The 9,625-nt window shown below is 48.5% G+C and overlaps 1 protein-coding gene across 8 annotated transcripts in view; it reads right to left on the reverse strand.

Annotated features, from left to right (window-relative positions):
* PC (pyruvate carboxylase) overlaps window positions 1-9,625 on the reverse strand; it is a 245,306-nt gene that overhangs the window by 205,421 nt on the left and 30,260 nt on the right. Inside the window, exon 1 of one of the 8 annotated variants that reach the window (XM_042849748.2) lies at window positions 6,192-6,339. The exons of 6 other annotated variants lie outside the window; for them this stretch is intronic. The gene's annotated coding sequence lies outside the window, so the exon portion shown is untranslated. Of the gene's footprint in view, window positions 1-6,191; window positions 6,340-9,625 lie in introns of those variants that run through there. One more of the 8 variants, XM_024100271.3, reaches the window with a different exon arrangement.

A 9,625-nucleotide genomic window follows, 5' to 3' on the forward strand; every position in this document is an offset into this window, starting at 1 on the left:
TCCCGCAGGCCCCAGCGGCTCTGGCCCGGCTCCGACCCGGTCCCCGCGGCTCGGGTCGGCTCCGGCGCGGCTTCCGCGGCGCGGGTCTCCCCGGCCCCCCCGGCGCGGCGCGGGTCTCCCCGGCCCCCCCAGCGCGGGGCGATTCCTGGGGGCGGGGCTTGCAGCAAGCCCCGCCCCCAGGAATCGGGCCCCGCTCTTGCTAAAGCCGGCCCTGCCTACCACAAGGCGCAGGAAGCAAACCGCCGCTCCGGTGCTGCGCCCACGAGCTGCCAGTTCTACAAAGAGCTGGATGCGATACTTGGTGGTGACCCCACCTCCACTGCGAAGGCCACTGTGGATACATCGGTGGCTCGTGTGCCAGTCAAGAGTGGACCAAGCCAGGAGGAGGAGGAAATCTTGGATGGAGAGGGATGGGGGACCCAGAGACAGAGGACGACTTTGAGGTTAGATTCATGCAGCCAGGAGCTCTTCTCTACCCCGGAGGAGTATAGCCAGTCAGAGCTTGGCGAAGCACAAACAGAAGATGTGCATACCACCACATGCCTAGTCTGAGCGGTGGAACAGGATGTTGATTGACTCCCTCACTTCACGGGAATCTGCCTCAGAGATCTCCATGAAACTCTCATGGAGATACTGGGCAATCCGCTGCCGCAGGATCTTTGGCAGAGCTGCTTTGTTTCTTGCCCCATTAAGGGTAACTTTCCCGTGCCACTCTGCCGTCACTGGGGGGCGGGGGGGGGGGGGGGAAGAGTGGGACACAACACACGACCATTGCTGCACACAGGCGAGAGCCACATAAGGGCCAGGGCGGAAGCCGCAGTCTTTGAGAAGACCCTCCCTTGATTCCCTGCTCACCCTCAGCAGCAAGAGGTGTAGAACTGATGAATGAAATTGTTTAATTGTTCACTTTATTAATGTAACTTCATAAGTAAAGTTTTATGAATGAAACAATATTCATTCATAAAACCGGTTACCCCAATAACTGGCTAATTGACAATTAAGCTGCTTGTTAAGAGCCATAGCTGTTCAGTCAGCTGCCTTTGTAAGTTTCACTATCAATCCAATTCCTGCTTAAATCACTAAGACTTGCACTGTTTCAGGATTGTAACTTCTGTTCACCATTTATTACACTTGTCTATATTGTAACTTCTGTTCACTGTTTGCCATATTGTAATTCAAACCCCATTTTACAATGCTTACTCCATTTTGTAAGGGCTTGCTGCAACCTTCATTTTTGCAAACCCTGCTGTAATCTTATTAGTTTAGTTTAGATGCGTGAATGAGGTATGGATGGATGATGGAATCAACCTACAGCCCCAGCCTGTCCTGATTAAATAGAGTTCAAAGACCAAGGGCTGAAGATGCAGACAAGAGCCCCAACAAAGTAAGAAGAATCCACCCTAAAAAGAAAAGGTACAATAGAAGGAAGATCAAAGCCCGGTCCGCGTCTGAAAGTCATGTCTGCAATTGACGGGTGATCAATCACCAAACCAGAGGCAGCGTGACACAGCAAGACCTATAGACTCTGGATTCAAACTAAAGCCTACAAAAAGGATGGGTGAGATGGAAAACTTTGGAGGAGGGTAACATTCTGCTGCCAACATGGAAGGGCATCGGTGCATGCCCAACAGAGACCCAGCTCGTCCTTGTGCCCGGCTTTCCTGGCCAGTTAGCCGCCACAAGCTACGAACCCAAGCCACAGACTCAAGTAGGACTGGTAACTATGCAGCAGCTGCAGAACATCTGATGGCTGTGTGTATGTATATTAGGTATAATGTGTGTGTATATAAGGATTAAGATATTAGTTATTAGTCATAAATCAAATTGTTATCATAATAAATGTGGCATCTTTATCTTGTCCCCTTTAATAAGATCCTGCTAGTTTTTATTGGTATAACAGAGGTCTTCCACAACAAACACAGCCTGTGGAAAATGTGGGGACAGGAATGATTATAAGGCCCCCCTACAGTGCTGGCTCTTCCCAAGAGCCACGTGCCCAGTGTACAGTACAGTCCTGGAACACTGATCTCACCTGCCCCTGTGGTTACTCACCATTTGGGGGTCTTGTGGCTCATGTGTGCTTGCCTTGGGTCAGCCAGTAGTGACAGGTATGTGAATAGTGGCTGTGTTTTAAATCACTGAATCAGTGGTCTGTGTTGCAAACAATACTGCTTCTATAAAATTTGCATTTTGGCTCCACAGATATGATCTTGGGAGCCCAGCCTCCCTCTTGGTTATCACCAGCTGAACGGCGGCGCAGAATTAGAAAGTGGCCATGAAGAACTCAAGAGGACTTTCTGCGTGAGGTCATGATGCACTCCGCGGCCGAAAAACAAGAATTGAAGGAGTGGTGGGAAAGCGAGAAGAGGGACCGAAAGGAGAATGTGGCACATCGGAACGAAGCCACGGAGCGGCTCTTAAACATTATGGAGCTCCAAGCGGACACGCTCCAGATGATACTAGCACTGCAAACCAAGCAGCTCCATGCCCACCCTCCCCTGCAGCCGCTATCACAAAAAAAACTCTTTCCCATGTGCCCCCCAGACACCACCAACACACTCTTATCAACCTCCTGGCTCCAGTCTGTACCCGCTGCATTCCACTCCTCCCCCATCATAGTCCAGCCCTGCAGACTCCCAGTACCCTCTGCACTCAACACCTGTTGCTCTGCAGTTTAGCCCTGCTGCAGTACAGTACCCGCTGCTGCACTGTACTCCAAAGGACAAGGTTGCATATGATAGCTGGACATACACAAATCTTTAACCATCCCGGGACCCCACCTCCTCCTGGGACCCACAATGTCACGGTCTTTCAGAGCAGGATGCGATTAATGGCCCTGCACATTTCTATCAACATGAGTCCAACAGTCGACTTTCCCACTCCGAACTGGTTAGTGACCGATCGGTAGCAGTCTGGAGTAGCCAGCTTCCACAGTGCAATCGCCACGTGCTTCTCCAACGGCAGGGCAGCTCTCATTCTTATGTGTTTACGCCACAGGGCTGGGGTGAGCTCATCACACAGTCCCACGATGGTGGCTTTCCTCATCCAAAAGTTCTGCAGCCATGGCTCATCATCCCAGACGTGCATCACCATGTGATCCCATCACTCAGTGCTTGTTTCCCAAAAGCAGCGTTCCACTGTGGTCAGCACCTCCGTGAATGCCACAAGCAATCTCGTGTCATAGCTACAACGCATGGCGAGATCAATGTCAAACTCCTCTTGCCTTTGTAGTTTAAGGAATAGCTCCACTGCCTCTCATGACATGTTAGTGAGAGCGAGCAGCATATTGGTCAACAGTGCGGGATCCATTCCTGCAGCCCGAAGATGCTGGGCATACACTACACAAACCGTTGAAAGATGGTGCCAAATGCGGACAGAAGCACAGGGATTGCTGGGATGCGAAGCAATGCATCACGGGGCATTGGGAAAGGACCCAGGATACCCCTCAAACTCCTCTGCCTTCCCACAACTCTCAGCAGCAGAAGAGGAAGAGATGCTCTGTGGGATAGCTGCCCAGAATGCACCACTCCGAATACTGATGCAAGTACCACAAGTGTGAACACACTATTGCGCAGGCAGCTGACAGTGTGAACACACAACAGCTCACCGAGTGGCAATGTAACTCTGCTAGTGTAGACATACCCTTAGAGTCAAAGTCAACAGACCCTATCAACCCACATTCTCTCGGCTCTAAGGAGCTTGCTGATGAGTCTTCATTCCATGTTGCTCAGTCGGATTTCTCTGTAACACCTCCATTGGCCCTAACTGCCCTCCCAGTGCTTTGACTCTTTCCACTATCTTCAACGCACACGCACAGTCCTGCCCTTATCATGGGAGACGTTAATTCCTCTCTCTTTTAATCTCCCCTGCATTTCGCCCTTGCAATTCTGAAACACTTCACAGCACCTCAGCGGAGCTGCTGAATAGTATTGTTACTGCAAAGGCTGCTATGGTGTAACCCCTTCTTGAAAACTAGACAGCACCCGGCAACTTTCACAGCCAGCCACTCAGTGATAAACTTGGAACAGCTGGGGAGAGCGTATCACGCTAGGAACAGGACTCAGTGACCCGGGAGGTCCCTTCCAGTCCTATGCACCCTCCTACCCCCGCAATGGCAACACAATTCAAGTGCAATAGACCTGTTCCGGAGTCAGGTCCTCTGTTAGGCATTGTGGTCCAGTGGAAAGGGCACTAACTTGGAAGTCAAAGAAGCCTGTATTCTCCTCTCAGCTCTGCTACTGTGCGACCAGCCAAGACCTGGTCTACACCTAAAACGGATAGTAGGCATAGCAAGATTGTTTAAGAGTGCAGTTTAGTTTTCTTTTACTGACATAACTGCTGGTATAAGCCCTAGCATAGGCACAGTTATACCAGCAAGACAATCCTTTTTTGTTAGTAACAGCTGTGTCTACATTCCTACCTCATAAGGGACCACTATGATCATCTAGTCTGACCTTCTGCATAACATAGGACTTCCCTGAATTAATTTCTGTTTGAACTAGAGCTCTACAGAGCTATGCCTGTATATGCCTCTATTAGCCAACCATTTCTAGCATAGTCAAGGCCCAAGTCAATTCACCTTTCTGCACCTACGTGCTCCTTCTATCTGTCTGGTCTATTCAGGCAATGTCTACCCTAGACCACCTTTGCCGGTATAACTCTCCCAGCAAATCCTAAACAGACGCAGCTTCTATCTGCAAAACAAAGTGATTTTGCCAGTAGAGGTTATACCATCCCCAAGTGAAATAAGCTATGCCAGCAAAAGAACTTTTATGCCAGTATCACTGCATATACACCAGGAATTTTGCTGGTACAAAAAGGTCAGAGAAGTCACACAACACTCTCCCTCTCCCTAGAAGACATCATGGGCAATTTTTCAATCAAAACTGAATTTTTCAATTTTTCCCCCCTCTAAAATATCTGCTTTAGCTCAACCAGGAATTAATTCAGGGCTGGCCTATGGCCTGTGCTTTACAAGCAGTCAGACTAGTGGATCATAGTGCGCCCCCTGGCCTTAAAATCTCTTAATCTAGGACATTACTATACCAGCAAAAGTTTCTAGTGTAGATCTGGCCTGAGGTTTTAAGATGCACCCACACTAAGAAAAAAAGAAATGCTCTGACCACATTAGCAAAAGAGGTGGTGAAATCCTCGGGAAGAGAAGGCAGTTTGTAGCTTTCACACGTTAGCTGATCAAGGTAAACGTTAGTGGGGAGCCTAGAGTTTGCCTCATGTTTGCCTCCACGTTAGCAGGGAGGTGATTTCACCTCTGTATACGGCACTGAGGAGACTGATCCTGGACTACTGCATCCAGTTCTGGTGTCCACATTTTAGAAAGGATTTTGAAAAATGGGAGAGGGTGCAGAGAAGAGCCATAAAAATGATCCAAGGGCTGGAAAAAATGCCTTGCAGTGAGAGACAGAGTTTAAGGCCAGAGGGGACTATTATATCATCTAGCCTGATCTCCTGTATATTACAGACCCTTAAATTTCACCCAGCTACCCCTGTTTTGAGCCCAGTGACTTAAGAAGTTCAATCTGTTCAGCTTAATAAAAAAAGATCAAGAGGTGACTTGATCCCAGTACATAAGAATCGTTGCAGGAAGAAAATAAAAGGCTTTTCAATCTAGTGAAGAAAGGCAGAACAAGAACTATTGGCTAGACGCTGAAGCCGGACAAATACAAAATTAGGCAGAAAACACAAATTTTTAATAATGAGGGCTATCAAGCACAGGAACACACTCCCAAGGGAAGTGGTGGATTCCGCATCTCTCGATGTTTGTGAATCCAGACTGGCTGCCTTTCTAGAAGATGCATTAGTCAAACACGTTATTGCACTCAATATAGGGGTAAATGGGTGACTGTCTCTGGCCAGTGATATAAATGGAGGGCAGATGGATGATCCAGTGGTGGCTTCTGACCTTACAAATCTATGAATCTTTTTTCCTACAGAAGACAAGGCTTTAGTGAAGTTAGCTGGCTGTGTTCTAGCACAGACACTAAAACTCAACCTGATGGCGTTCTCCTGCATTTGCACCTGCATCTCTTATACCCAAGGTTAAGAACAAACATGGGCAGTCTGGCATATGTGGCATGCATCCATACTAGTTCTAGTAACTCCCTAGTCCTTATCTTGACCTGCTAACACACATGAAAACTACAAACCTTGTTAGTTAACAAGTAAGAACATACCTCTTTGCCTAGTGAACAGTCTGCAAAGCATTCAGTCAGAGTTCTCACAATTCACCTTGGGGAAGGTTAGAGAAAAATGTAAACCAGAATGTTTGCTTTGGAGTTCTTGAGATTGATAATCTGACCACTCGAATCATGTGAAACAAAGGGGGGGGAGGAAACAAGATTGTCTTGAGCTGCCAGGGACTTGTGCGAAATCCAAAGAATTCAAAGCATTTGTAAGTAATTCCTCCCTCCTTGCTTGCAAAAGCATTGTTGTCCTTTGCGGAAGGAGATGCACTTGGGGGCAGAGGTGAGAGTAAGCCGGTCCGGTCCAGTACGGGGGGGAAATACATACAGACTACATTTTTGAAGTGCACAGTCAGAAAAATGACAATATGACGGGCAAAGAAATGTTTCTTTTGCAGCTGTGCTTAGCGTTTCTTCAAGTCCTAACTTCTGCCTGTAGGGTGACCAAACAGCAAGTGTGAAAAATCGGGACGGGGGTGGAGGTGGCAATAGGTCTCTATATAAGAAAAAGCCCTGAATATTGGGACTGTCCCTATAAAATCGGGACATCTGGTCACCCTATCTGCCTGTGATCATGAAATCCAAGGCCAACATTTTCACAGATTTTTAAGGCCAGAAGGACTCATCCCAAATCATCTACTCTGACCTCCTACATAGCACACGCCAGAGAATCTCATCCAGTAACTGCATCAAGCTCCTAACTTCTGTTTGAGTTAGAGCGCGAGTTCCTTGCAAAAGGGACTGTCTTTTTGTTCTGTTCGTACAGTGTATACAATAAGGTTCCCTGCTCCAGGACTGAGGCTTCCAGGTGCTACCCCAATAATAAATAATAATCTTATGGAAAGCTATGCAGTCTTGATTTACAGACACCGAGGGACACCCCATCCCTAGGTCAGTTGTTCCAATGGTTAACACCTCTCCCAGTTAAAAACACGTGGCTAATTTCTCATGTGCATTTGCCCAGCTTCAGCTTCTAGCCATTCAATCTTGTTCTGCTTTTTTCCTCTCACAGACTAAAGAGCCCTCAAGCCTTCTCCCTACACAGGTCCTTCTAGACAATGGGCAACTCACCTCCTAGCCTTCTCTTGGATAAAATAAATAGATTGAGCTTCCTAAGTTTCTCCCTATAAAAGGGAAGCACAAATCATTTTGCCAGCTTTGGAAAATGTGCGATTAGTGTGACGGAATAGGAATTTTCTGTAATATTTTGTACGAATGCTGTGTGCACCTCAGTTTCCCCTATATGCTGCATTATTTGCATACCCCTGGGAAAACCCATAGAGGGCGCACCAGAAGGGGTGGAAACAGGCTGTTTACTCTCTGGCAGGGTACCGCCCAGGTGTGGCTGACGCCTAGCCAGTTTGAGTTCGGGGCCCCATCTCATGAAGACAACAGCAAAGCCAAACCCCCAGAACACTTTTTACCCAGCAACTAATATGACCACGGATGTTCCACCCTCTGCAGGAAGCCGGCTGGGTTTGACCAGCTGAACAATAAAGGACTGAGGAGGGGCAACCTGGACAAATGGGGACAGAGCGGGAGCCAAGAGGGGGATACGTTGCTTAGTTAGGGCTCTGAGCTAAACCAGATGGACCATGCTGTAAGTTCCTTCTTTCTATGCTAACCAAGGGTTCTCTCTGCTGCGTTCCAAGTGAAGTAATAAAACCTTCAGTTTTGGCAAGGCTGTGTAAATATGGGGTGACCAGATGTCCCGATTGTATAGGGACAGTCCTGATATTTGGGGCTTTTTCTTATATAAGCACCGATTACCCCCCCACCCTATCCCGATTTTTCACATTTGCCATCTGGTCACCCTAGATCACTGCAGATGCTGGCGGAGGTGCATTGCTCCCTGAGATTGTACAAGTTTCCCTCCAGGGTCTGCCTCAGTGGGACTCCCTGAACAGAGCTCACAGTGGGAAGCAGGAGGGCTGAAGGAAGAGTGAGACCCCTAGGGGGTCTGGCTCACTGAAGGGCTCCCCCCAGAGGCTGTTCTAAAGCTGGGGTCATAGCAGCGAGCCTGTGGATCCATAACAACTAGTAATTTAGGGCCTGAGTTAAGACACTGCAGAAAGCGCTAACTGCAACTGCCTGCTGTGCCCGTTCTCAAACCAGAAGACAAATACATTTTTTTTTTTTAAACCTCATGATTTTTAGGTGCCCGACTCATGATTTGTTTACTCTTTGGCGTTGGCAGTACTGAGTCTTGGGGCTTTTCTAGATGGGGAAATTGACTGGAACAGCTATAGACCTTTAAATTCACATCCTACCTTATTCTGAAATAACTTCCCTCTGTAGCCCTTGTACTTGGACCGTAAGCTCTCTGGGGTCAGGACTGTCCCTGTATTGTGTGCGCGCACCGTGGGGTCTTGAGCCATGATTAGGGTTCCTAGGCGCTACCCCAATACAAATACGAAATCATTCTGGGTAGCTGAGCATTGTGGAATAGGTACCCAGAAGTCACCGCATTTCAGGATAGCACGGAAATATGGCAAAACTTAAGCCAATTCACTCTCCGGTACTTACACAGTCCTCTACAACAGCAGCTGAACACTTGGTGGTGGGAGGGTAAATGCAGTAAAGATTGCCACCACTGTAAGGTACAATTATCCACATTTTACAGACAAGGATCTGAGGCACAGAGAGGTTAAAGCCCAGATCCTCAAAGCTCTTTAGGCACCTAAATCCGTCTGAGGGGCTGGATCTAAGGGACATGCCCAAGGAGGCACAGGAAGCCTGTAGCAGAGTGGATACTTCAACCCAGGTCTCCCAATTGTGGGCTAGCACGCTAACCACTGGGACACTCTTCCTCCATTCAGCTGGGCCAGTGCAGTTGAACCAAACTGTTTTGTGCTCCAAAATGGTTCAGCTCTCCAGATCAGAGAAGGCATAAAAAGGGAGATCGCAGCAGCAGGAAAAGCCAGTGAGGTTCAGTTTTTAAGTGGAGTTTGCAATGCTGGCAGGGCTTGACTTGCAAAGACACAGCATGGCAGTAGAAACCACACAGCCCGAGTCTCACAGCCCAGGTCAGCTGACTCGGGCTTGGGCTTCAGAGCTATAAAATTGCAGTGTAGACACTCAGGCTGGAGTCCAGGCCCTGAGACCCCATGAGGGGAGAGTCTCAGAGCCTGGGCTCCAGCCTGAGCCCGAACGTCTATGCTGCAATTTTACAGCCCTGCAGACTGAGCCCAAGTCAGCTGACCCAGGCCAGCCACGGCTATGCTGTGGGTCTTTTATCACAGTGTGAACGTACCCAGAGACCGAGAGATGATAAATACACAACCCTGCGTTACCAGGATTTGCAAAAGACCTTCTGTGGCCCAGAGGGACAGGCCCTGCCCGGAGCCTGAGGGACTCTGGCACTGCCAGGATCCCCATGTGGAAGATGGGTGACACCTACTAAGCTAGGCCTGCATATAAACTGT

This window comes from Chrysemys picta, chromosome 7, assembly GCF_011386835.1.
Source record: "Chrysemys picta bellii isolate R12L10 chromosome 7, ASM1138683v2, whole genome shotgun sequence".
Lineage (NCBI taxonomy): Eukaryota > Metazoa > Chordata > Testudines > Emydidae > Chrysemys > Chrysemys picta.